The sequence below is a fragment of the Larus michahellis genome, chromosome 9 (assembly GCF_964199755.1).
Source record: "Larus michahellis chromosome 9, bLarMic1.1, whole genome shotgun sequence".
Classification (NCBI taxonomy): Eukaryota; Metazoa; Chordata; class Aves; order Charadriiformes; family Laridae; genus Larus; species Larus michahellis.
In genome coordinates, this window is record NC_133904.1 from 48,656,725 (window position 1) to 48,684,394 (window position 27,670).

Genomic DNA, 27,670 nt, shown 5'->3' on the forward strand with positions numbered 1-27,670 from the left:
TACTTTCCCCGTTCTGCTAAATAGCAATGAAAATCTTCCTTCCTTTGTTAAAGCACATAGGATTTATCAAAGGCCACTGGGCAAGTGTTAAATACTGAGCTGGTTATAGAAAGTGTTATTTAGTATTATGTTTATACCTCTTGGATGTTAGCATGGATTTTTATATACTACTTGCGGCGACCTTTGTGATTTTCCAACCAAATAAGGACAGTCCTTGACTCAGGGGTTGGTTGTTTGTTTTTTTTTTCACTAGCAGGCGTGGCATAGTCTAACTAATTTTGTAAATCTCCTTTTTTGGAGTGCTTTTGGTGTTTGGGCTGGGGCTCACGGTGATGGAGATGCCAGTTGCATACAGAAGATGGGAGAGTTGTCATGAGAAAAATAACAATGGGGAAGTCACGGAATTGTGGAATGGTTTGGGTTGGAAGGGACCTTAAGGACCACCCAGTGGCACCCCCTGCCCTGGGCAGGGACACCTCCCACCAGCCCAGGTTGCTCCAAGCCCCGTCCAACCTGGCCTTGAACCCCTCCAGGGATGGGGCAGCCACAGCTTCTCTGGGCAACCTGGGCCAGGGGCTCACCACCCTCAGAGTGAAAAATTTCTTCCCAATATCTCATCTCAATCTCCCCTCTTTCAGTTTCAAACCCTTCCCCCTCGTCCCATGGCTCCCCTCCCTGCTCCAGAGTCCCTCCCCAGCTTTCCTGGAGCCCCTTTAGGGACTGGCAGGGGCTGGAAGGTCTCTGCGGAGCCTTCTCTTCTCCAGGCTGAACCCCCCCAGCTCTCTCAGTCTGTCCCCACAGCAGAGGGGCTCCAGCCCTCCCAGCAGCTCTGGGGCCTCCTGCGGCCCCGCTCCAACAGCTCCGTGTCCTTCTGCTGTTGGTGCCCCAGAGCTGGAGGCAGCACTGCAGGGGGCTCTCCCCAGAGCGGAGCAGAGGGGCAGAATTCCTCTTGTGCTCGTTCTTTTTTACCATTACTTACAACGAAATGGCATTTTAAGGGTCCCAGCCTGCCGTGTGGACAGTGATTTGGGGAGCCCAGCACAGGGGGAGGTCACCCAAGACGCTTCACCTGATGAGCCTTAAAGATCCCCCAGGGGAGCGGGGCAGGGAGCCGGCGGGGGGAGAGGTGTCGGAGTAAATGGGATGGCAGGAATTCAGCCTTGGCATCGTGTCAAAGGCAGCGAGCCCTTCCCCGAGCAGCTGCGTACCCCGGGACTGCGGGAAGCCAAATGGTTTGTTTGTGTGTTTACATGGATGTGTGGGTCTGTGGAGGGGAAAACCACTTAGCAGAAATTCTGCTATTAAAGCAGATGGTGGGAGATTAATCTGGTTTTTAGGGGGGTACTTGCCGGTATGGTGACCAAATTATTAATTCCTTCCTGTGCTAGGAGTCCTTTCATCATTACAGGGTATGGGTGAAGTGCGTTTCCCGAAACTCTCGGTTCCTCCCTTGCTGTCTCAAAAGCGGTTGAGCTGACGTAGTGTTTTGGGAAGGAAAAGAGCATTTGTTGGGTTTTGTTGCTGCGGCTTTACTACCCGTCCTCCTTCCACGCTCTCCTCTGCTCAAGCCCTTTCCCGGTGCTCCCATCTGGTCTCGCCCCGTCCCAGTGTCCCCAGCAGCTGCCTGGTGGCCGCCCGCCCTCCTGCGGCCCAGCGCAACCCCCTTCCCTGCTCTTCAAATGCTGGCTCTTAACGCTAAGTTTTATTATTTTTTTCCCCTTCCATTTTAGAAATTGCTCTTTTTTTCCCCCCCTGCCGTATCACTGGCAGCTGCATTCTCCTTGACAGTTGTGATATTTGTATGTGTGCATAAAACCAGTAGGAAGCATTTATGTAGGTGTCACTAATTTAATTTAATTTAATCTGATATGTATGTATAGAGAGGACTGTTCTGCACTAAAGTGCTTCTCTTTTATTTTACAGTCTCCATCGTCATCAAATACAACTCCTTTCATTCGCCTCTTCCATTCACCTACCCAAAGACCAAATCTGGAAATAGTAACCAAAAGAGAAGCCCACGTCATACACAAAGCAGGGAAAGGTTGAAGTAGTTTAAGGGTAAGTAATTTTTTTCACCCTTATTCTAACTTGAAGCTTCGTGTGTAGAGCTACAATAGTAAGTGCAAGGCTGTGTGAAGAGCCTGTTAAGCATATATACAGCTGCTTTATGTGCAAAGTGGAAAAAATGACCGAAATGCTGATTTGGTGATGAAAGAAAGGTATAGCAGCACCTTTTGCAGGGGAGAGGGTGCCCAGGGTGGCGGCGTGCTGGCAGCTTCGAATGTTGGTGCTCGCTCTTCTCACCCGGGTTCAATCCGCGCTCGTGCCGGGGTGAGAGCGGTGCTTCTGCACAGACAGTCGTGGGCTTTGCATGGGTTTGGCAGGTCTGAAAGAGCTTTCCAGTTGAGATGGAGCTGGGAATTTGGCATCTCCTGGTGTGGAAGCGCTCTTTTGTCATTTCCTTCCCTTTTTTCCACTTCAGACGTTACTCAGCTGTGGTGGCGGGCCGCGGTTGATCTGTTTGCGTGGTGCAGGATGTTTTGGCTTGCTCCTGCTTCCTGCCATCCCCTTGGTTTTGTGGGTTCCCCGAGCTTTTCCTGGAGAACAACCTGGCGGTGTCCGCGCCAGGGTTTACTGAAGGGAAGCGCTGACGGGGGCTGGAGGAGGGACAAACCCGAGCGGCAGAGCGAGGAGGGCCTCTCAGTGGAAATGTTTGCCTTAAGGCTTTTCTTTTGCTGCGAGGGTGGCGAATAAGATAGGAGGAGATAGAAAATCAGCTTTTGTGAAATTCAGAACCCTGGCTGAAGCATTAGTAATCTCCAAATGTTAGCGAACGCGTTTTCCCACCCTAGTCCTAGATCTGTGCCTGCATATATTGCACTTCCACACATGTTCTTTCGTAGATGGACAGGATATGCATTCGCTTACATTTGAGAACTTAGCTTTAAACATCTGGGCTTTCTGTTTTATTGCTGCTTTTTTTTTTTTTTTTTCCTCCTCCTGCAATGTTTGTTCATGCAAAATTCATATCTGGGAAGGGCATCTTAAATCCCTGCTTCTGAGTCAAAAAGGGAAAGTATGGAAGTGAAAAGAGAGATTGTATCATTTAAGAAATATGATTCATGAATTAATCCTCGTCTGCTACACCATCTGTGGCATGTGTTTCAATACAAAAATCCTGTTTTTATATCTCTTTAAAAAGCTTTCTTCGCGCTGGCTGCCTGAGTTCTCTGCAACGCTAACGGGGAATTAGCTTCTTTTTGGGGAGAACGGTGATTTTTATTCGCGGCCTGGGCACTTGGATCCGCCCTGTGTCCAAGCCGTGGGTCGTCAGGGCGGGGGCGCAGAGCCCCGGTTTTCTGGGGGGCCGTCAGCTCTCTGTGTAACGCCGTGAGCCCGACTTCCAGGCAAAGCCCGTACGCGACTGGTTTTCGCACTGGAAGCGTGGCTGGGGCTCCTGGCGCCGTGGCGGGGATGGTCGAGGGGTGGGCAGCGATGGGCGGGAGATGCAGGCTGGTGTCTAGATCGCTCTGCACAGGACTGAAAAATCAGTGGTTGTTTCTAAAAGCGGCCTGGCAGGGTATTTTGTACTTGGTGCTCTGGAAAATAAAGGATTGAGGTGGTCCCCACCCTCCATTTCCTAGTAATATTTTTATAATCTCTTTGTAGATACAGAGAAAGGGGGATTACCCGTCATTACAAGGCTGTGTGTGTGTCTTCGCGAGAAATGGGGAATGAAGAGGCACTGGTGGGTTTTGGGGATGACTGGAGAAGGGTCTCCTTTTCCCAGTTCAGTTCCTTGAGCTGTTCTCCAGCGTTTGTTTTCTTTTTTAAACATATTTCTCAGGTTTCTATTCCTTAAGCAATGCACCTGCTTTGCTGCTGGGGTCAGATCTGAGATCACAGAATCATAGAACGGTTTGAGTTTGAAGGGACCTTAAAGCCCACCCAGTGGCACCCCCTGCCCTGGGCAGGGACACCTCCCACCAGCCCAGGCTGCTCCAAGCCCCGTCCAACCTGGCCTTGAACCCCTCCAGGGATGGGGCAGCCACAGCTTCTCTGGGCAACCTGGGCCAGGGGCTCACCACCCTCACAGCAAAGAATTTCTTCCCAATATCTAATCCAAATCTCCCCTCTTCCAGTTTAAAACCGTTCCCCCTCGTCCTATCGATGCATGAGCTTTTTCCTCCTTCACAGATGGGCTCCCCAGACAGGACAGCGTTTCAGCACATGCATCCATCATCGATCCCTTTCCTGGATCAATCCCTTTCCTGGATCAATCCCTTTCCTGGATCAATCCCTTTCCTGGACCGGGGTGTCTTGCTGCCTGGGGTTGCCCCATCAGTTTTCTCCTCTGCTTCACCTGGGAAGCCAGTAAAAGCTTTTCTCTTTGTTCTGGAGGATGGTCTCAAGGTGCTGGAGGTGGTGGATGGCCATTGCCTGTACCGTGGCTGGTGGTGGCCTCGGCCCATGGCACGGTGATGCACCCGCGTGGCCGCAGCCTCTTCTCTGCCGATGTCAGTAACGTGCTGTAAGTACAGCTCCCGTGAGCTCCCAGGCGCTGATAACGCTGATAGATGGAGGTTATCCAGGAACTCAGTACCGGTGGTGAAATATTGCAGGTTTATTGCCTTTCCATTCATTTTGTTTTCACGCCTTTCTGCCTCCCTGACTCATTGCTGTTCGGCCTCTGCTTGCAATTTCTATTTGCTGCGGTAACACCCGCCGGACAAGACGAGAGCGTCGCAAAGCACCGATGCCTGCGACTGCTTCTGGAGCTTTTTTCTTTTTTTTTTTCATAATCGAGCATCTAAAGCCAGGACGGGCGACGGAAAGGAAAATGTTAGCGATGCCTTTTGTCGGAAACATGAATAAAGTACTAAAATGAAGGAGGAGCAGAAGAAATGCCTTTTGCGTTGTGCGTGGCAGGCTGGCGTGGGGAGCTGGGCTGAAAAGCCCTGCTGCCATCCCCGCGTCCCACACAGGCTCTGTCTCCAGAGGCCTCCCAGCCGGGGCTGGCTGCTGAGACGGGTGACAGTGGGAGCTGCTCTGCCCCGTACCCGGATGCGCAGCCCATTGAGGCTCTCGCCTGGGCCCTAAGAAATGTTTTCCCTTTCCCCTCCGCTATCACAAATCCCCTTCTGCCCGCTCCTCGGGGAGCCCTTGGACGTGCAGGTGCTTCACAACGTGAAAAATAAACTTCGCAAGCACCGAGTACCCCAGCGCTACCCTAAATAGCTGCGTGTTAAGGGAAAATAATGTCAGCAGTGGTTCAGCAAATGTTTAACCCGAACTGGAATCAGGCTGAATTACATCCTTGTGCATGGAAAATACCCACAGGAACAGGCACCCGCCTTTCTGTCCCTCTCACGCGTGCAGACACACGGACACACCTTGTCTTTCGCAGCTCTTGCTAGTAACTCTGGCTAGCTGCTTCTGTGCCTTTACAGTATCTTGCAATTTAGCATATTCCTTAATCACTAAATATTTATTTTTTTTTTTAAATCTACATTTCTAAGCTTGTTTGCCATTTTTTGTCTGCTCCGTGCTGTAGTCTGGGAAGCAGAGATTGTTTCCTGGGGTCTGTTCTGCAAACCTCCGCTTCTCTTGGGTGTGGGGTCGCTCCCTCCTGCACTGGCCAACGCTGGCCACTGCAGGGGCAACCCCATTGCCACCGTCCCCGTAAAAGGAGGCTTACAGACTTTGTACCTTGAGAAGATCCTATGCTTACTTACGCAACCAGCGATACCATTTTACAAAACACTTCCAGACCCCACGGAAGCTCTGCTGGTAACAAAACCAACGAGCGGTAAAACGAACCAATTCTACCAGAAATGGGAAAAGAGAAGCAACCCGAGCATTTTGATAAGGATATTCCATTAGGCATGGTTTTTACTTTTTATTTTAAGCCCTGATTAAAATTCAGCAGCTTTTATTTAAAGCAAAACAAGAAATGTTTATGCTCGGCGTAGGCCCTTATTTCCACCGCAGCGTGAGTTTGTAAACGAGGGGCTCCGGTGGAGCCCCCCCCTCGGCTTCTCCTCCCTCTCTCCCTCTGCAAGGTCCCCCCCCCCGGTCAACGAGGGTCCCCGCTCGTTAGCGGCTGCGGCTGGGAGGGTGACGATGCTCGGCAGCAGAGGACACGTGACGGCAGCCGGTTTTCTTGCGGGAAGCTAATGAAGAGATGGGAAGCGTCGATTCACCATCTATTTGTTAGGACCCCAGTGAAACAGCTGTTTGTTTCTCATAAACAATTATGCCAAGACGGAAATTGGCTTATGTCTGTACGTACTTTTTGGATGGGGAAAATTAAGCAGTAATAGCTGGAAAAATAATATGGGCTATGAGATAATAGATGCCTAAGGGATAAAATTAAACAGTACTTTACAGCGAAGGAAGAGGTTTTGGCAATAAATAGTTTGCGTTTGACTTCTTTTTGTTTGCCAGAGGACTGGTGTTGTTTTGGAGAGGTCGCCCTGGGATGTATTTTCCAAACAGACATAGGAATATTGTCAATTTTATTTTTTTTTTAATTCCTCCCAAGAAGGATGGTGCCAAGGCTGGGGTGCAGCTCGCACCACCGGCGCGGCCGCAGCATTGGCTGTCACCGGGAGGTGACATCGGGACCTGCTTTGAGAAACGCGACCGGTGCAGCAGGATGCTTAAAAGAAAATAGCAAGGTTTATCAAACAGAGTGGGAACAGGGGGCCCAAAAAGCTCAGGAAGGGGAGGCGGCATCTTTGGCACCCCGGTGGGGTCTGAGCAGAGTTTATCCACGGTCTGCGTTGCCGCGTGGCTGGCTTTGCTCTGCCGCAGAAGCCCCTTGCCAATAACGCAACGACAGTGGATTTGGGTTTGTTCTGCTGTCCCTCCGCCACGGGCTTTTCCAGAACTGCTCCATGAGCACCTTGCTAAGGGGTTAGTTTGGAAATGCCGTTTTTTTTCCGTTTCGTACTGACATCTCCTTCGCCTGGTGCACAGGGGACGTGCGGAGTCAGGCCAGGCCAACACCATGCTTGCCTCCTGGGTGCCATCGCGGGCAGGACTTGGTTCCACTTCACTACGTGGGAAATAAAAGCAGAGTCCAAACAGAGCTGCAAACCCTAATCCCACCTTCCCGAGGACGGATCCGGGTGCCGATCTGAGGTCTTTGGCCCAGGCTGGTCCCTGCTATCAGCTTTTAATTTCGCACACCTCGGGGAAAGCTTCCCCGCCCGGTGGGGGAATTTCTTGGTCCCCCGGGGGCCTCGGGGGAGAGTCCCGAGGTGCAAAGTGCCTGCCATGCCCATTAGCTGGAGTGGGACTCGGGGGTGCTCAGCACCTCTGCAAATGAGGCCAAACTGTCTAGTGCATTGAAAATGAAATCATTAAGTCGCTGTTGCATTAAGATTCTGTTTTTATTCATGGAGTGTAATGTGATTCATTTGCCCTTTTGCTCTCATGTTGAGAAGGCAGTCATCTAGTATGCATCGCTGGCTGCAGGGAGAGCGGTATTTATATTTTTTTTTTTAATTTTTTTTTTTTTGGTTTTGTGAGGGAGCAGACATTTTCATCAAGAACAGAACAGCCATGGAGTTGCGACTCGTCTGTTTTCTCGCTGGTGTTGGAGGCCGGTACCTGCTGTGCTGTCACAGCCCCATCCCTGGGAGCATTTGGCTCAGCTCCTCTCTCCTCTTCCGAGCCTCACGGCCACCGTGACGATCCCTGCTCCAGCCCCGCTGTGCCAGGGCAGTGCCGGGGTGTCGCAGGTGTGTTACGAGAGCCCCTGCACCTCACCCCAGGGCTGGAGGCTGGAGGGACACGCTGGCGCCGGGACACGTTGCCGAGCTCTGGGCCCAAGAGCATCCTTCGGTGTCCCGGTGACACCCCGTCCCCGCCAGCCCCGTGCAGAGGGGTGGGTTAAGCTATTTACTTCCACAACCATGGAAATATGGATGTGGCATGAGATGCTGCCGATGCGTGATGGGACATAGGATGCTCCACTTGATAAACTGATTAAAAAGAGGTGAAGAAGATTGTGGGTCCTCCCTGCTGCTGCGGGTCGCTCTTCGCAGTTAACTGCAGCCGAGGGAAATCATTCCTCCTTGGAGTTAAGAGAAACGCACCAGGCGAGGGAAGAGTATAGAATAGAAAAGAACAGGAAAAAAAATGCAATTTTTTTTAAATGCTAACATGGGGAGCATTAACTAAGTCACTAATTCCAAAAGAATGATAATGAGTAAGCCGGTTTGAGTCACTACTTCTCGTTGTGGGACAGGATCGGAGCGGTTCAGCTCCGCGTGTTGGATCTCCGCCTGCAAAACAAGAAGTAGGAAATTCCTTGTCAGCCCCGACAATTGCGGCCAGCCTGTTTTAAGCGCAAAGCTCTGAACTCTGTCTTGCTGTCAAATTCCAAGCGGTCACGACATACGGCACAGTGACCATCTCAAAGTCCTCAGGTGACCCTGGACTGCTAACGCTAGAGGGTCGTAATACGTATGAAAAATCAATAAGGCACATTTTAGAAGCAAAAGGCAGGAGGAGGAGAGTTAACTCAGTGTGTTTCTTGTCTTTTTTGCCTTGTCCTTGTCTTCCTTTTGTATTTTTTTTGCCTCTTCCTCCCCCTGTACAGTCTGGAGACCAAATCCATGCTGGGAAGGACCAGGTAACCAGGGCACAGCTCAGCAGCGGAGAGCAAGGAGTGAGGTGCGGGCGAGGGAGAAAAGGCTGTTCTGCAGGAGGGCATGAGCTGGGCGCTTAATTTAGTGATTTTCCTACACTTTGTCAATGGGGAGGCGTAAGCAGAATGGGTCAGGTGTGGATAAAGATAAGGAGAAGAGGTTTTCAAAAGAGCTTGGAGCTGGGAGCTGTTTGGGAAGAGGAAGGTTTTTTTCCCTCCGACGATTTGGGTAGACAAAAGAAGAGAGGCGACTTGGAAGCGGGGAGGTAATAATGCCGACCTTCTCCGCTCTTTGTTTTCAACCAAGAAATGCACAAATCGCTGCTGATATTGCTGAGTGGTTTCCTGCTGCTTTGTGGCTTGTTTTGGAGCTGCAGCCGTTCCGAGCCTGGTTCCTGACTTCGCGATGCGGTTAGCACACACACAAAAAAGCAAGCAAATCCTCGCCGGCGGAATTGTAATTGTTCCCTCCGCCCTCCGTTCGCCAACACCTTCACCTTGCATCGCGCTTTAGATCCTGGATGGATTTTTGAATAGATTAATGCCTTTTGGAGAGTTCTAGAAAGGTCAAAAACAGAACGGAGGCTCTAATAGCAGTATAGCAACCAGCTGGTTGCATTGGGTTTCATTTTACTGCCATAGTAACACCATGAGCCACACTGTTAATCCCGTGCCCGCTGAATGCCATTTCCCCCCCTCTTTTTGTCAAGAGACAAGCCCAAGAAGATATTTTCTTCCTGAAGAATTTGTACAAGGCAGTAATAGGCTTTTTGGAGGGGACGGTCCTCGTACCCGGAGATGTAAGGTGGGTAATTTACAAGGCAATGTGCAAATGCCAAATTGTTAGGCAGAACTGCTGCTGATTTAGAAGGCAGTTAATGCTATAAATGTGCCAAGTGCCAGTAGAGTGTTTCTACAGATGGAATAACTGGAAATATTGGAGAGATTCCAAAGGTTTAATCAAATTCAACCAGGTTTTTTTTTTCTTTTCCTTTTTCTTTTTTTTTTTCCTTTTTTTTTTTTTTTTTCTCCAACTGCAGCATTCTCTAAGGGATGCGAGTTGAAATAGTAGATTATTCCATTGCTTTTAGTACCATGGGGGAGATTTTCGTAGGTGAACGTAAAGCACATACTTTCAAGCAAACCCGTAAGCGGGTACGCAAGTCAGTGGGCAGCAGCAGTGCTGTGAAAGCCCGTGCTGGTCGAGTTTAGAGGGAGCATCGTCTTTAGATACCCTGGCAAAGCAGGTCGTTGGAGGCAGACTGATGGGTTTTGAGTCACGCAGCACAAAGGGAGCGAGGGGAAGGGCTGGTGGAAGCGGTGGCAGCAGTGTCACTGGTCCTGCACCGCAGTTCTGCTGGACCCGGGCAGGTTTTGGTGGGATTCTGGGCGTGAGCATCCTTTTCGTGGCTCACTGTGCAGTGCTGGGGCATGCATATGCTTCTGCACAGATGCACACCTTCCTCTAGACTTGTTGACAGCCTTTCCAAGGCTTCTTATTTAGCCAGACCATATGTGCTTGGGCATGGAGAGAGTGTGATGTGGAAAGAGCATCGCATTATCCTTGGGCTGCAAACACCAGCAGAGCAAATTGTGTCTGCAAGGAGATCCAGAGCTCTTGAGCTTGCATCGCAGGACGCGCAGAACGGTCGAATACGATTTTTTTACTCGTTTGTCAAAACCAGGTTCCAGAAAGCCATTTCCCTCTGTTCTATCCCAAAATTAACTCTCCCTCTCCATTCCTTAAATATTCATCCAAAGCATGCATGAAGGCCACCAGGGAGAGAGGGGACATTGTGACGTGTCTCCAGGTAAAGCTCTGCTGCTGAAGAAGTGATGTGTGACAGTGAGGGTGACAGAGCACTGGAACAGGCTGCCCAGGGAGGGTGTGGAGTCCCCTTCTCTGGAGATTTTCAAGACCCGCCTGGATGCAGCCCTGAGGGATGTGCTCTGGGCAGTCCTGCTCTAGCAGGGGAGTTGGACTAGATGATCTCTAGAGGTCCCTTCCAACTCTGAAGATTCCGTGATTCCGTGAAGCGGGGGAAGGGGTTGGAAATTATTCCATGGGGTTTCTCTTGTCATTGGTAGAGAAAACGTAGAGCCCGTCCCCATTGCTGGCACCAGGATTTTGTTTGGAGATGGCGGGGCCATGAAGCCCTGCAGCCCGCAAGGAGGGACTGCACCAGGAGCGATGCTCTGACAGCGCTGAAGCTTTTATCTTGCTGGGGTTTTTTTTTTTGTGTGACATTTCTTCAACAACGTGGTTTTTTTTTTTTTGCAGATGGCCTGATTGGATCCATTAATTGTCGTTTATTTATTTTTTTGTAAGGGAAGAAGAGTTTCCTGCTTTTCCTGGAGTGTTTGCTATTGATCCTCTGCCGCTCTGGAGTTGGGGACCGTCTCCCTCCCAGGCATTGCCGTACTTTCTGCACAGACCCCCGTGTCGCTCTATGCAGTATTTCTCACTGAATAAATTGCTACAAAGCTATTAGCCTCAATGCCACACTCTGCTGCTCCTGCTCTCCTGCACCCACCTCCACCCCGCAATTGATCCAGCCTGCTGGCTCCTCGCTGCAGCCGCGGCTGCCTACTGCTGCTGCGCACAAACGGCTTTAAAATTGAATAGTTTGAAAACGTTTTCTAAACATTCCCTCCTCTTTGCGATGCTTGTCCTTTGCACCCGCCAAAGCTGGGAGCTTTTACGTGATTTTAGCTGGCCGAAGGATGGGGGAAGATTCTTAATTTTTTGTGTGATTTTTTTTTTCTTTTTTTTTTTTTTAATTAAAGTCAATGCGGAAATTAAAAACTACGTGATTATGGGAATCGGGTCCCTGAAGAGGCTGTTGTCTATGCATCTGTGTCCTAGATTGCGTATCCTGATCAAACGATGCACTGGTGTGCCTCAGCTTTGGCTTTGCGGGGACCGGGGTTTGCTCCGTGCCGAGCCCTTCGCCGAGGCGAGCGCCGGCTGCTCGTGCTGACGCGCTGATGCAGCTCTTGCTGGCAGCGTCGTCTCGAGAGGCGTCAGGATGATTGTTTTCCTCTTGACGTGGTTGCGATCTAACTACAGGCGTTTTGGAGATGTACCCCCTTGCGGTCTTCTTGGAGGTGTTTCATAGAATTATAGAATTGCCCAGGTTGGAAGGGACCTTTCAGAGCATCGAGTCCAACTATCAACCCAACACTGACAAATATATCGCTAAGCACTATGTTTACCGGTCTTTTAAATACCTCCAGGGATGACGATTCTGCCACTTCCCTGGGCAGCCTGTCCCAATGCTCAATAACCCTTTCAGTGTAAAAGTTTTTCCTAATATCCATCCTAAACCTCCCCTGGTGCAACTTGAGGCCGTTTCCTCTTGTCTTCTCACCTGTTCCTTGGGAGAAGAGACTGACCCCCACCTCTCTACACCCTCCGTTCAGGGAGCTTAGGAGAGCAATAAGCTTTTGCTGTTGTAACGTCCCGGGGTTGTTACAACAGCAAAACAGCTTTTGCTGTTGTAACGTCACAGCAGCGTGAGGTTCATGACGCCCAGGATGTTGGAGTAAATCCCTTCAAAGAACCTGGGGTTTGCAGGAAGGTGGTGAGCACAGCACTCACCTACTTGGAGTTGAAGGAGATGTGCTCACCTGCACGAGCATGGGTGCGAAAGCTGCTGTGGATGCCTCTTACCCGGGGCAGCCTGGCCGCAGGAGCCCATCTGAGCAAATTCCGTAGGAATTCTCTTTGTCATACACATCCATAGCTGTTTTCTGTGCAGATGCCAAGTGCTACGGGAAGAAGGTTTGGAAAAAAGAAATTATTTTGCAGGTAGTCTTTAAGTATCATCCCGAGAAAGGTGTGTTTGTACAAAAGGTGGAACAGTGCTTCCAGCAGCTGGTGATGTTCCTTTGTTTCTCATTCGTCATCCGTCCCTCCCAAACTCCTCTTCACTACAAATACTCGCACAAGAGCCCTTTTGAAGCAACGTTTATCTCAAGTGCTGCTATATCAGGATTCGTTGATCTTGTCATAAAATCATCCACACCGAACTGAAGCTCGAAGGGTGGAGGGAGTGACACGTGCACTCTGTTCCTCTAGACCTGTTCTTTGGTGTTGCCCAGGGACTGACTCTGAGGTGGGACTTGGTTGGATCCTACTTTGCAAGGTGACCCATCTCAGAACCTCCCCGCTGTGGAGTGGCCCAGTTCAACGTGATGATCTGTCTCTGGGAGATGGCAAGGACCCAGCTAAGCAGGTAGAGTGGATTTTTCCTCAGTCCCCTGACACCCTCTTTGCCAGTTTGCAAATCCTGGTGGAAGTCTGCCTGAATTCAGTCATCCTCTAGGCTTTCTCCTTCCTGCCCTTGCCCAGTGGTCGTTGCTCCTGCAGTCTCTGCCTCTGTACCACCCGTTGCATCTCCTGGGGAATAGCCTGGTTGTGTCTTTTCCGACGCTTGCAAGCCTGCCCTTGTGTTACGTTGAAAGAGGTTTGAACAGGCTCCTGCAGGAAGATCTTCTGTGCCTACAGATCCTCCTTAGACTCAACTCTAACATCTTGTCTGCAAGAAGTGACAGTATAAAAGGACAGCAGACGTATCTGGCGTTATGAAGTCTTATTGAGTAAGCCTATGACCTCACCCTTGTAACCTTTCTGCCCGCTCTGACCTCCTCCCCCGTGGTCTGCTGATGGCAAATGCAATGATGCTGCATCAAACTGAATTTAGATTATATCGTCATGACATCTGTATGTGTTTCTTCTTTGGGAATACTTTAGGGTATTTGACATATAATAATAGTAATATGAAGTTAGTGTGGTTGATGGGTCTTGCATTGACAACCCTGAAGCACACCCAGAGACCTTAACCTAGGTGGTGCAGATGCATTTACAAATTTTTGTTCCGCCAGGAGCACCTTTGAGTGCAGTGATTTCAGTCTCTGCTTAGGTGGTGTCATTTCTGTTGGACTGTCACGCAGGAGGCTATCAGGCTGCTGATCTCTGTGGCAGGCTCAAAAACAGGCTCAGCAAGGAATTATCTGTCAGGAAATCCTCAGTTCACTACTGATCTGGGTCCAGATCTGAGCTAGAGGTGAGGTGCTCCTGTCATCGTGTTGTGGTCTAGCCTTACTTCTCCTCCTGAAACTCTTTCTTTGCATGTGTTTTCCTATTATCCCAGGAATTTTAGTTCCTCTTTTCTCCCAAGAACAAGAGAAGTAAATTTGCACAATCAGTCCTGTGTATCTGTATTTTACAGTGCTGATCTTGTGTGCCACAGCTAGATGCAATCCCAAATCTACTTAAGTTTACACGGTTGTGTCACCCTCTCCTTGTTGGAGAGGACATGACACGGAATGATACGAGGTACAAGCTGAAACCCGCTCGCTTGAGGGGCCAGCTGAACGTGGGCAAATTGAGCATTCCTTGGTGAGGTTTTCAAAGACAGTATCAACAGGAGAGAGGTGGAATCCCACCATCACCCAAAATAAGGTTATAAACCAGAATCTTGTCTTCTGGGGGAAGTGCCCTGAAGAACAGGGTTTTGAGGCTTTCCTGTTAGAACTTCTTCACTTTTGCCTGAGTGCTGAAATGATTTTTGCTGTGTGACAGCTCCAGAATACCCTGTTCTTTTGGTGCTTGTGGCCCTCCTCTGAAAGAGGGAAAGGTGGGTCCAGGTCACTTGGTTCACATAAAGAAGTCCCTGACCGTCACCATCGCCTCTTGCTCCCCCAAGAATGGTCTTGCAGGTCTGGTCCCCCGTGTGTCTAATGAGGGTCTAATGACGTGTTTTCTTCAGACTGAACAGAACGTTTCTTTCCAAAGAAATAGAGAAAATCTGCAGTAGAATAACTGTCTCTCCCAGTCTGTACTAATTTTCTCTTTTCGGCTCATCATGGTTGTACCCCCCGCCTTACATCCCTGCCTTGGGGTGCCCCTGGGGACAAGTCGCCCACATGGGATCTGCTTCTGCTCATCTCTCCTCTCCGTCCCCTTCGCACGCCGTGTGGTGCTCGTCCTGCGGGTCTTGGCCAGACGAAGGTTTTAGTATTCAGGAAGTTGGGAAGTTTGGCTGTCCTTGGTCTAATTAGTTCGTTAAGCACAGGGGAGCTCAGATCACAGTTCAAATGGCTGTAATTTGAGTGAGCTTGAGACAATGTGAGAGGATTAAGTAGTAAAATTGTCTCTATTACTTTGGCCGAAAAATAACTATTCAATTTGACTCATATATTTAATTTTCAGAACATAAGGGTTAGATATTAATATGGGCTTGGCAGAGAGTTCATCACTAGTAAGACTGCGCTGAGAGTTCTTCACGTGCTGAGATCAGTGCTTGAAGTCAAGCACATCTTTCTAGAAATTCTCCTCTGAACAAATAATTGGCCTCAAGGAAGAGGTGACTGGGTAAGATTTAATTGCTTATTATTGTAGGAGGTCCTCTTAAATGGTCTTCTGGTCTTAAATCCCGTGGATATCTATAAAGTTTCGGAGGTGGCTTTTCTCAGAGAGGGGAACTGCCTGTGTCTACCTTCCATTACCCAACTGTGCTGAAGGACATCCGTCTCCATGGGTGGCTTCTGCTGGGGTCCCAGCGAGGGGACTGAAGGAGCTCCCTGAACGAGCGCGATAGGAATGCAAAGACCCAAATACCCAGGGGATTTAAAGGAATGCCATCTGGGGTGAAAGCCTTTGCTTTTCTCTCTCTACCGGCGACAGATGTTGGAGTCCAGGTATTGCGTGGAGTGGGCTGAAACAGCCGCAGCCGGGCACGTGTGCTGGGCCAGCCCCGGCGAGGAAGCCCTAAGTGGTGGTTTTATGCTTTCAGTGGCATTGTGCGAGGCACGGCTGAGGGAAAAAATACTTCTTAGTCTGCCTAAGGCGGGTAAAAGGAGTATTTTATATCTTTTTTCTCTTTTAACATTGTCTGCCTGCATCTATTCCAATAAGGAAAACCAATGCTAACTGGAACTTTTTAAGGGGTTTGTTGTAAATGAGAACAAACATTACCAGGCTGAGAAATTTAAAGGGAATTTGGTCAAAATACTAGCGACAGTTTTAGTCAAAATATCAGAGTTTAGGGACTTCCAGGAGTGTTTTTAGTTAGCTTAAACTTGTTGAGCATGGCGAGAATAAAAGGCGGTTGGTGGCTGGTTTCTGCATTAGCTGCGGTCGCGGGGCAGCGCGAGAGCAAGGGTTAGAGGCAGGCCTCTCCTTTTATTTTTCCCTTTTATTTATGAATTTATTTTATTTATTTATTATACTGCCTTTTATTTTTCCTGTGAAAGAAGTCAGATTTGAGCATCTCATAGGTAATGGATCAAAAATACATAGTTTTGACCTTTCTCGCTCGCTGTTGGGTCGATGTCCGTGACCTGCGTGGGCACGATAAGGCGTTGTATTAGCAGATCCTCGCTGGAGCCAGGTCCTTCCCGTGCAAAGCCAAGCGGCTGCTTTCAGGGAGCACCGAACTGAGCTCTCTCTGCTGCCTGTGGTCGTGTTGCACGGGGGGACGCGCCGAGGTACCACACAGCTGTGGCTGCACTTTCTGGGTGGATAAAGTGGCTCCTCTCCAGGCATATTTAGGGCTTATAAAGCTTTTGGCTGAGAGCGTGCTGTACAGAGCAAAGGGACGCAGAAACACCCTAACGCTGACTCCACGCTCCGTTGAAGTCTGGGCAGAGGTCATGGTTTCTGGTGGTTTTTTCATTTTGACCTGTTTCTTCAGGTCTGCCCTTTTTCTCCTCGAGCCTGAAGGCTTGTGCTTCCTTGGTTCTCGTAGTGGACACCTTTAAACCAACCAGAGGACGATGCATTGGGTTCGCCGGCATTTCATTTGGTTCTTCTGTGTTTGCTTCTTTACTCCAAGACCCGCAGCAGGCAAGGGGTTAACAGCATCCTCATGGTTCTTCCAGTTACCCCATCAGGACTGTAAAAATTAGCTTCTCCCCACTTACGGCACTATAATTAGGATACAGGAGTTGTGGGGAATGATTTCACAAAGTGACTTGGTGTACTCGCCCATGCACCCCAGGGAGCCAGGCAATTATGCATACATAATTCTACTCTTTGAATATTTTCTCTTTCTCTGCATAATTTCTCTCTATTCATCTTTCCAGTGTCCTTCTGAGATAAACTTAGAAGTCTCAGCTTTCAGAATTTAAAAAAAGATCCTGTGCCTGCATGTGCACTATTTGCATTTAAACCGGCAGCGTTCTCCGGGATGGAGCGGAGGGGTGAGGTGGGAGGAGGGTGAAGGAGCCGCTGGAAGGAAGCAGGAGAAGCCCTTCAGTACAATGGCACAACCGCCCCAGCCGGCAAGTGATGAGGAAGAGGTGATGAAGAGTATTTCATTCCTGAGCTCCTAACCCATTCATCATTTAGGCTTTGTTAGGGCAAAGCTGCTGTTTTGCCGGGGTTTGTGCTTTGTGAAGGTTTCTCTGGTCCCCACGGGTGCGGCCGGTTCCCACACGGGGCGGTGAAAGGTCCCTTTGGCTGCAGATGGTTATAGAATCACAGAATCATAGAATCGCCTGGGTTGGAAGGAACCTTTCAGATCGTCGAGTCCAACCATCAACCCAACTCTGACCAAAACCATCACTAACCCATATCTCTCAGCTCTGTGTCTACCTGTCTTTTAAACACCTCCAGGGATGGTGCCTCAGCCACTTCCCTGGGCAGCCTGTTCCAATGCTTGATAACCCTTGCAGTGTAAAAATTTTTCCTAATCTCCAATCTAAACCTCCCCTGGCGCAACTTGAGGCCGTTTCCTCTTGTCCTATCGCCTGTTCCTTGGGAGAAGGGACCAACCCCCCTGGCTGCCCCCTCCTTTCAGGGAGCTGTAGAGAGTGGTTTCCTGCCACCATCCTTGCACCAAAAAATGTGACATGGCACCCGGTCACCCCTGCGTAGTCAATATTTTAGCCGTAAGCTAACAGTGTTATTGCACTTTGTATTGGGAGATGTCAATCTTTGCTGCAAGGGAAGATGTCTTTGTGTTTTGTGATAGCGTCAGGAGCTGCTGTTTTAAAGGAGAGCCGGGACTGGAGTCCCCTCAGCTTTGCCCGTCGGGGATCGGGGTCTGGGAGCCGGGATGGCTGGGTGACCCACTCCAGGGGGTGGCATCGGCCGCCCGCTCTCCCCAGGCACAGGGATGCTCCGCAGCAGAGCCGGGCTTGGACCTTTTCTCCTCCGTGGGGGGCTGGTCCTGCCCCCCGGAATATTCCGGAGCTGACCCTTTTAGGTGCAAGTGTATTTTTGTTTCTAATATCCTGTTTGTGCTGTTCTCGGTGAATTTATTGCCGCGTGATAAGCAAAGCACAAAGTAACTGCCAGCATATTTCCACTGTCTTCAGAGTCAGTTTATCTTTATAAACTTGCTGTTGACATGATGCAATTTCTCCCTGTTGCAGTGTAGCTGTATAGCAGCAAAGTTGTGATAAAAGACAACTTGTTGAAGGGATTCTTTGTCATACTCCTGAATCATCTACAATTCCTTTTTTTCCCCGCTGCCAGAAGTGTGCCGGTGCTTTGCAATTATACCTACACTTGATGCCTTTTTCTTCTTTTTTTCTGTTTTTTTTTTTTCCTCGCTTTCTCTCAGTGATTCAAGTTCCCTATTGTACCCTCATTCATTCTCTCTCTCTTTTGGTTTCTTCTTCTTCTTCTTCTCCTTTTTTTATTTTATCCAGCACCTTCTCAAAGCACTGAAGCCGTAACTGCTTCACTGTGGTCTAAGGAAAAGCTACTGTTCTACTTCCCAAAGGAAGCTCATTGTGTGGTGCCATGAAAAAAGGTTTAAACAACACAAGGGAATAAAGGCACCACATTTCTCTGAAAGTTTTTCTTTTCTTTTCCTTTTTTTTTATTTTTTGTTTAAGGAATAATACATAAGCTGCTAGGAAAGGGCAGAAGTGTCTCCTACTTCTCTCTAGTCATGCCTGTGAGGCTGTGAAATTCTAAGAAAACCTGCTTTTTACATAGGAGCTTGAAAGCTAGACCACCCCACCTCCAAACCTTTGCTGTTCTCTGCATTACCCTCATAAGCCTAACAAAAAATTCTAAGATCGTTCCCAAACAGCACAGAATCAAAGCTTCCAAGGCAGTAGTGTAATTACTTGCTTTCTTTTTTGGCGCTAGTTTATAGCAATCCTATGTAAGATGCTCAAATATTTTGGAAAAGGCCTTTTGAGTAATGAGAGCTCAGTTATTCCGCTCTCAGCAGTTACTGGAGGCTGGCGTCAGTACAAATGGGTGATGGGTTTGGATCCTGGCTGCAGTTCTGCAGCGGGGACACATCCCAGATGTGATGGACCCATTGCTGATGGATCTGTCACTGCTGGACCCATCGCTGCTGGACCCGTCACTGATGGAGGCATCGCTGACGGATCCATGACTGCTGCACCCATCGCTGCTGGACCACTCCCAGCCGCTGAGCCCCCGGTGCATCCTGCATCCATCCGCACCACCTCGCTCCTGCGGACATCCATCAAATCCATCCATCCATTCCTGGTCAAAAAGGCTTTGAGGCAGTATTTATTATTATTATTATTATTATTATTATTATTATTATTATTATTATTATTATTATTATTATTATTATTATTATTATTATTATTATTATTATTATTCCTACTCTTTTCCTTGTTGGCAGAATCTCATCCAGCCGTGTTGCTGCTACCTGAGGTGGTACGTAGCCATCCGCGTATGTCTAGGGGTCAGTAAATGAGGTGCAGCGCTGCCGCCTGGTTTGGCAGGTGACAACTGTTGGGCACCGGGCTTTCGCCTGTGTTGAGCACCTTTATCTGCAGCAATTCCCTCCAGCAGGACTGTGTGAGAGAGCGAGCCTTGTCCTCTGCCGAACACACAGCACTGGGAGGGGAAAAAGGGGGAAAGAGGGAATTTTGTTAGCTCTTCCCATCAATGCTCAGCATAGCCATAACGGCATCACGCTGTCTAAATAAAAGGAATTTTAAAATGCCGTTCTGTTTTCACTGCTGATGAGGACTGATGACTGCTGGCACTTTGCTGGATGTGGACAGTGAACATCCACCAGTTCTGCTTCCGAGTTTTTTTCCTTTTCCAATGATGTCTTTCCCACTCTTACTGCTTCATACCATGCTGCGGACTTGGTGCAACTTAAATCCAGAGGAGGGAAGCTCAAACAAAACAGCTATTTTAACTGATGCTACTAAAGAGGAAATATTCATTTTGATCATAGCTGTGCAAAACGATGCTTTTGTTGAGCCCGCGTTGCACCTAAACCTACTCATCTTTCCCTGTCAATGTTTATTCTAATTTCTATTTGTGCTTTGCATCCCCTATTTATTAATAATTATGGGGCAAGGGTAAGGATGTTTCTGTCCAGCAAAGACACTTTCCTGGAGTGAAATGAAAATGTTATTGTTTTGTTTCCAGTAATACTGCAGCCAGTGATCTTCAGTTATTTCAGTAATAACACACAGAAGGGAAGTCACCTTCTATGTTGGCATCCTTGGTAAATACAGCGGAGTGAGTGTCAACTTTAAAGACAGTAGTACTCCGGTTTGCAGATTAGGAAACAATGGAGAGTGTGTGGCTTGATAACGTTGGGGAAGAAAGCTAACGCGGATTTAGAGGTAACTGCAGTCTCTCGGCCCCCTCTGGTAGCTGCTGGGGCCGTACCTCTGCTCCTCTCGGCACAGGAGCTACAGCACCACGGTAATTAATCTGTGCTTTAGAGATACCATGAAGTGAGATGAATTTCTGTAATTTCTGCTGCTTTTCTTATTGGATGCTCCAGCAGGACGCTAGAAACCATGCCTGAAGGAAACTACGTGTGTGCCTTCACAACACATTGGCTCTTCCCAGTGAAAAGTAGTTTTATGGGAAGGGGTCCCCGCCACTGGAACTGGGATGTGCCATGCTGACAGGCAGAGTGCAGCCTTCAGCCATGGCATCCATCGCACTCCTCGCCCTCTGGCCTCCCGGGAGCTTTGGAGACCTACCCCTGCACCCCGAGGGGAAGCTGCAGGGTGTCCTTTGGCGGAGGAGGTGCCGGCGTGTTGGGGACACAGGCAGAGTGTCCAGGCTGGTGGCACGTGTGTGGATCACGTACCCATGCTGCTCTGGCCAGGCTTGCCCAGAATTGCCAATCTGGACTCAATGAAGTACTTTGGATGCTGCATCTTGGCAAGCGAGGGCTGGTGACAGATGCTAACTCTTTGTTTTTCATTTTTCCCTGGTATGAATACGTTTGGGCTTCTAGAAGTTGTTATTATTAGCATCATCATTCAAGTCTTTTCAGGACAGAGTGCCCTCTGCCCAGGAGGGAGAGTGGACCGCAGCAGTCCCCAGCACAAATACAGGCTGGGCAGAGAATGGATGGAGAGTAGCCCTGAGGAGAAGGACTTAGGGGTGCTGGTGGATGAGAAGCTCAACATGGGCTGGCAATGTGTGTTTGCAGCCCAGAAAGCCCCCCGCATCCTGGGCTGCATCCCCAGCAGTGTGGGCAGCAGGGTGAGACCCCCTGCAGTGCTGCCTCCAGCCCTGGGGCACCAACAGCAGAAGGACACGGAGCTGTTGGAGAGGGGCCAGAGGAGGCCCCAGAGATGCTGGGAGGGCTGGAGCCCCTCTGCTGTGGGGACAGGCTGAGAGAGCTGGGGGGGTTCAGCCTGGAGAAGAGAAGGCTCTGCAGAGACCTTCCAGCCCCTTCCAGGCCCTAAAGGGGCTCCAGGAAAGCTGGGGAGGGACTCTGGAGCAGGGAGGGGAGCCATGGGATGAGGGGGAAGGGTTTTCCACTGAAAGAGGGGAGATTGAGATGAGATATTGGGAAGAAATGTTTCACTCTGAGGGTGGTGAGCCCCTGGCCCAGGTTGCCCAGAGAAGCTGTGGCTGCCCCATCCCTGGAGGGGTTCAAGGCCAGGTTGGACGGGGCTTGGAGCAACCTGGGCTGGTGGGAGGTGTCCCTGCCCAGGGCAGGGGGTGCTACTGGGTGGGCTTTAAGGTTCTCTCCAACCCAAACCATTCTTTGATTCTGTGATTCTCTCTCTGACTTGTCGGTTGGCTTGACCCAGGATACCGGACGGTGGGCTTTCTTGCTACCTTCTTCCTTTCACCCACCAGAGCAGCTTCCCAGGCAGTTGTAAGGTTGGTACAGATGTATCCCAAGCGCACGATGCTTTCCAGATGTTCTGCCTTGCGGCGCTGGCACACGCCTGACCCACATGAGACACGACTTTGTGGTGGCAGCCAGAGCTCCTCCTCCGCAGCCTGCCCAGCGGAGGGAAAGCCTCTCCGCGCGGTTCCTGACGTGCCCACAGACACAGCCTGCCCCAGCTGCCTCTGTCTCGCCGATGCACAGCCGTGTGGGGTTGTGTGTGGCATAAATAGCGTTTCACGATGTGCCTTCATTATCTGAACTTACACGACCTATTTCTGCCATGGTATCTCTCAGCTGGTGGGAGGTAGGAGCGCATTGTTTATTTCATCAACTTATTTGCTGAACTTTTAACTGGCATAGTATTTAAATAGAGCATCTCCCTGTGCCTGCCTTGTCTATCTAGGCACTTGTTCCCGTTGGTGTTACTCTCCTCCTCCTCACATTCCCCCGCCTGTGTTGTAGCACCTGTTGCATTTTGCCACAAATTAGACCGTAAAATTTTCACTGCAGCGATAATTTGTGCCTGTGCAGCTCTGAGCATCGTGGGGCTGGATCCTGCCTGGGGGCCATGGGTACCACGCGCAGCAGCGGGGATGGCAACAGCAGGGATCCAGCGAGGGCGGATGGTCGCGGGCGGCTGTTCTTTTAAGCCCAGGTGATTGTGAAATACCATCAGCAACTTTGAGAAGTTGTTGCTTGGGTTCTTCAAACACCTTCTAGCCGGGTTCCCTGGCTTTAGCCTTCACATTGGGTTTTTCCTGGGGTGCTCTTGCCTACGGTGATGGTGGAGCAGCCAGTGCTCAGCCGTGTGTGTGCCTCTGCCTTGGTATAACGTGGCTGGAAATCCCACTCTGTCACCTGGCGGCAGTGCGCTGGGTTTGGAAAACGCAAGGTTGGTGCGCGTTAGTGGACATTTAACATCTCCTTTCTCCCCGTGCTGTCTCTCCCCCTGACAGGCAGCGGTTCTGCTGTGGGGCTGGCAAGAGGCAGTCTTCTCCCCCTGGCTTCTCGCTGACTTTGGGGTTTAAAGGGGACAACCTGGAATTTTGAGAGTATTGAGTCTGCTGTACCCATACCCTTTTACTAGAGAATGGATTAGGGAGTGATTCGCCGGAGAGAGAAGTTTGCTTCTCCGACTGCGTCATGTGAAGTCCGGACACTGGTATCTAGGATATGCCAAAGGCAGTCAAACCAGAGTCCTTTTTTTATCACAATACTCTTTGATTAAGATCATTATAGCAACTGGTAGCAGCACTACTGTTGAGATTGAGTTGGTATTTCTGTCTCACGGGCTGCAACTCAGTGTTCAAGCTGTCAGCCCAGATGCAATTTAAAAAAAAAAAAAAAAAAATTGAAAACCAAAAATGGTTTTTGTCCATTGAGCCATTTTAGAGCTGTGTTTTTAAAAGATAGATTTTAGCTTGCTATGGAGTATTTTTATGGATGATACGTGTCTGCATCTTAGAAGGTTTTCAAGAATATGTGACTTCCAAAAAATCTCTGTACTTCAGTTTTTCTTTAGCTTGTAGCGTGAGAAAATGCTCATGCATGTAACAGGGACCTTTGCATAGTGAATTGGTACCAAACACCACTATTATTTGTGTAGTATTTTAAGTCCACTTTCATTTGCCATCCAAAACCTTTTTTGCTTTAGTTTGAACCTCTGTGAAAAGGGGGAAATAACGCAGTGTCTTGAAGCTTTGCATTTCCAAGCAAATCACCATCATTTAATGCAACGGTGCCATCACGTAGGTAAACTGGATCAGGAGCCGTAGCAGCTCTGAATGCATAAGGGTGAGCTCAGGGTAAAACATGAACAGACTGGATAAATGGTAAAAGATAAGGAACATGGCTAATCCTTACATGCTCGGAAATTGTAAGTCTGGGTTAAATCATGCGATTTTAAAAAAAAATGTCATTTTTTCTTTTATGTGCGTGTTGTTTTTTGAGCCTCTCCGTCGTACTTGGTTCATATTTTCGAGTATTTCTTTGCAGGCTGGTGGGCTAGACACATACTTTTGTTGTAGGTGAGACTGTCACGTCATCGCCTGACTCCAGGAGCTCAAGCATTGGGAAAAACACCAAACAGTCAGAGCTGATCACACTGGGTGAGCTGGAAGCACTAAATTTAGATCATTTTAAATCCTTCACTTCTACAGTGCTGCTAGATTGTTAACTGAGGTGAAAAAAAAAATCAAAATTGAAGTACTTTGTGAGTTTCAAATTGATAGCATCCTTTTAAATCTTAGCATAAATTCAGTGGCACTTCACCTCCCTCCCACAATCAGATCTAAAGAGCGAGAGTCATTCTTTTTTTTCCCAAGCTATACAAAGAACACATATCAGGGATATATTAATGAAATATTAGCAAATCAATGCCAGGAAAAGCAACAGTAAGCTAGAAGAGAAATCTGTGCTGGTAGGCAGGGGCGTTACAGCAGTGACCTGACACGACTGAGCCAATTCAACCCAGAGATCTGGTTGCTATTGAGAGAAAATATTACTCGCTCAAAGAAAGGAGGACGAAAGCCCTTCAGTACGATGGAGTTGCACCATCTGTGACACCTGCATTCAGTACTGGGCACGGTGGATAATAGGCAAAGAGATTGTACAGCAAAACATGCGTCATTTACCTTGGAATAAAGAGGTTTAATTTCTGAAAGGCTCTCGGCACATCTTGAAGTAAATGGGAGCCAAGGGCATTTGTCCCTGGCAGGCTGAGACAAGGAACCGGACTACTCACCCCCGTGTAAATAAATCTTACTGGGGCTGGGGTTTGCGCATGGAAGTTTCCCATTTGTCCATGGACTAATGGAGCACGGCGGGTTCCTGCGGGAAACTGGTTGGATCTGGAGCATCAGCACCGAGGCGGAAGGTGGACGGGTCCCCAAAATCACGATTGCAAGCCTTTTTTACCCAAGGGGATGCTGAAAATACCCGGCTTCTTTCCAGACCCGGTTTGCACTGCTGTTGCCAGTGGGGTTGAGTGGCAGCTCATCATTGTTGACTATGTAGAGGTGTAGATTGAGCCCTGGGGCTCGTGAGCATCCTCTGCGCTACCACCCTTACCCCTGTAGTTACTGCACCCAGTTCTGGGGGTCGCCTCGGGAAAGAGAGCAAATGCGTTGTCATAGGTTATTTCCTTGATGTGAGCCTCTCTGTTAAAAAAAAAAAAAAAAAAAAAGACCAGGAAAGTTTTATATTCTCAGATTTTAAAGATATCTTCAGGTCAACGTGAACCATGGAGATCTTGGCCTTGAGCTGTGGTTCCCGTGGTTTTCAGTTACTTCCTCGCTTCGTAGAATCACAGAATGGTTTGGGTTGGAAGGGACCTTAAAGATCATCCAGTGCCACCCCCTGCCCTGGGCAGGGACACCTCCCACCAGCCCAGGTTGCTCCAAGCCCCGTCCAGCCTGGCCTTGAACCCCTCCAGGGATGGGGCAGCCACAGCTTCTCTGGGCAACCTGGGCCAGGGGCTCACCACCCTCACAGCAAACAATTTCTGCCTGAGGTCTCATCTAAATCTCCCTGCTTGCAGTTTCAAACCCTTCCCCCTCATCCTATGGTTCCCCTCCCTGCTCCAGAGTCCCTCCCCATCCCTCCTGGAGCCCCTTTAGGGACTGGAAGGGGCTGGAAGGTCTCCCTGGAGCCTTCTCTTCTCCATACTTTTTGAATTAAGTCTTTTTTTGCTGCATAGTGAGCAAAAGCCCTGTAACTATGTGTGTGGTGATCCGAGCTGTATGTATTTTTTAGCACAGGTTTCCATTGTCTCAGACATCTATTTTTCTGGGCACGGTTGTTCTCCTGCGCAGAAGTGCTTTGCCCTTCCCTGTTGGTCGGGGTTTGCCTCCCAGCTCAGCTTTGCAGCCGAGGCGTCAGGGCAGCCTTTGCTGGGCTCTGGGCTGCCTTTAATTACAAAATCCTAGCACTGCAGGATGCCCGGACGCCTGGCGTCTCGTCCCGGGGGATTTCTACAGCTTCCTGAACCTATTACACATAAGTGAGGTTGGCCGTTTCCAGCAAGTTATTCCCAGACAAATAGCAGTGAAAATGTTTTATGGACTTAATCACTGAGAGTGGTTTAATTGCTTCTTTTCTACAGCGCTTAGTTTTTGCTGCGATAAAGCCGTTCCTCTGTCAAGACCTTTGTGTTTCTCAGGTGGGGGTGAACCCAAAGCAGAAGCCCTGAAGCTGTCACCCATCCCATAAAAGCAGTTTATCCCAGGGGTGAGGCCAGGCTGTAGCTGGTTTCCTACGCAGTGTTTTGAATTATCGACAAACTTGCAAATAAACCTTCAAAAAGCCCTTCAAAACTGCGCCCAGGAGCGCGTGAGGGGCTGGCCCAGCTCCTGACAGCTCCTCGTCTCATTTAGGCCGTGACAGCTTCCACCTCGCCGTGCCCAGGGTAAATTGGCTCTTTTTGAAACAACTCACATTTCTTTGGGTCTAGTTTCAGCTTTGCAGCCCTGAGCTTGCCGCAGCCCATTTATCAGTTCCTGCTCAGAGATTTTTAGCATGCGCCAGGATATCATGTCGGTTTAACAAACAGGCTGAGAGACATGCCGTCCAATGCCTCCTCCATTAACCTCTCCAACGTGGCAAGCCAAAAGCCATCGCTTTAAATTGCTGCGAGCCTTGTCCTGCTGTGAAAGCAGCCTGTCCCCTGTGCTTTGGATATACTTCAACGTGCCAATCCCCATTTTGAAGATCCAGGGTGAAAAACCAAGCTCTGCCTGCTGCATCATTCACGGCGTCACCTCTCCGTGGCAATGGACGGGAATCCTCTAAGTGACTTCAAGACGTCGCCGCTAACGTCTTTTCCTTAAACAAGAGCTGTGGACACAGCTTGAGGATTAGTTTAAGGTTTAATTTATGCATTGCTCTTAAGTTTCTTCAGTGGGTCTCCGCTCTCGTCCTTCCTGCTGAGACGTAGGCTGGCTTTGGCGTGGTGCTGGTTATGCCGGTGCCTGCTAGGCCACAGGGGAGATCCCTCTCCCAGTTTTCCATCAGGAAAACATCTCCGGTTCACCAGTGGAAAGGCCAGTGATGGCAGCTTGTTGTGTTTGACTGGGTGGTGCTGTGGCAAGGTTGGGCACCCAGCACCTCTGCCGCTCACCTTCACTCTTCGTCTCTGCCGCGGTTTTCCTCCGTGATAGAGTTCACCAAACTCCTGTGTTACAACTGCGTTTTGTTTAGCAAAGAGGAGATTCGATCAATTCCTGCTTTGGAGCTGTAGGCGCTTGTGCAGGTAGAGTTCACTGGCAGTCCTGGGCCACGGCCAAGGTCTTGGTTGCTTCCCATCCCACCCCCGGCAGAGGCTCAGCCTTTCCTTGCAGCCTCCATCCCCACCAGCTCCCGCTCCTGGAGGTAGAATCGCTTATTTGCTGCAAATCAAATGCCTGCACATCATTTGCTTTAACTGAGATACCTTTGAAAGAGTTTCTACAGACTGAATTTGTAATGCACGTTTGGGAGCATTTTTCTTCCACAGTTACTAGCCCTAATGAAATCCCAGGTCATTTTTAGGCAGCCTGTTATCTTTGTGATCGGAGCTCTGCACTGATTTCCAGGAGTCCAAATCTTCAAAATGAACTTTCTCATTTTGGGGTTGACGTGGCGTTTCCCCAGCACAGATCCCCGGGGCTCATTTCCCCTGCGCCACAGGAAGACTTTGGGTACAAAACCCAGGCTCTTCTCCCAGACTTCCCAGCCAGCATTTACCCAAACCACCTTTTACCCGCGTCTTTGGTTTTAAAAGCTTGCTGCGTCGTTTGAATGCATCTTGGCTTTCAGCTCCGCTTCCATGTTGGCTTTCTGATAGTGGGGATCTTGTTTTTATTATGTTTTTTATGCAGAGGTGTCTACCTGCAGCTCTTGGAGTGGTAGCAAACCTCTTTCC

The 27,670-nt window shown here is 49.3% G+C and overlaps 1 protein-coding gene across 2 annotated transcripts in view; it reads left to right on the plus strand.

The window, feature by feature from the left end:
* The window catches only part of NEXMIF (neurite extension and migration factor), a 169,832-nt gene that overhangs the window by 113,559 nt on the left and 28,603 nt on the right, over window positions 1–27,670 (plus strand). For both annotated transcript variants that reach the window (XM_074601876.1, XM_074601875.1), the window contains exon 2: window positions 1,924–2,058. The gene's annotated coding sequence lies outside the window, so the exon portion shown is untranslated. The remainder of the gene's footprint in view (window positions 1–1,923; window positions 2,059–27,670) is intronic.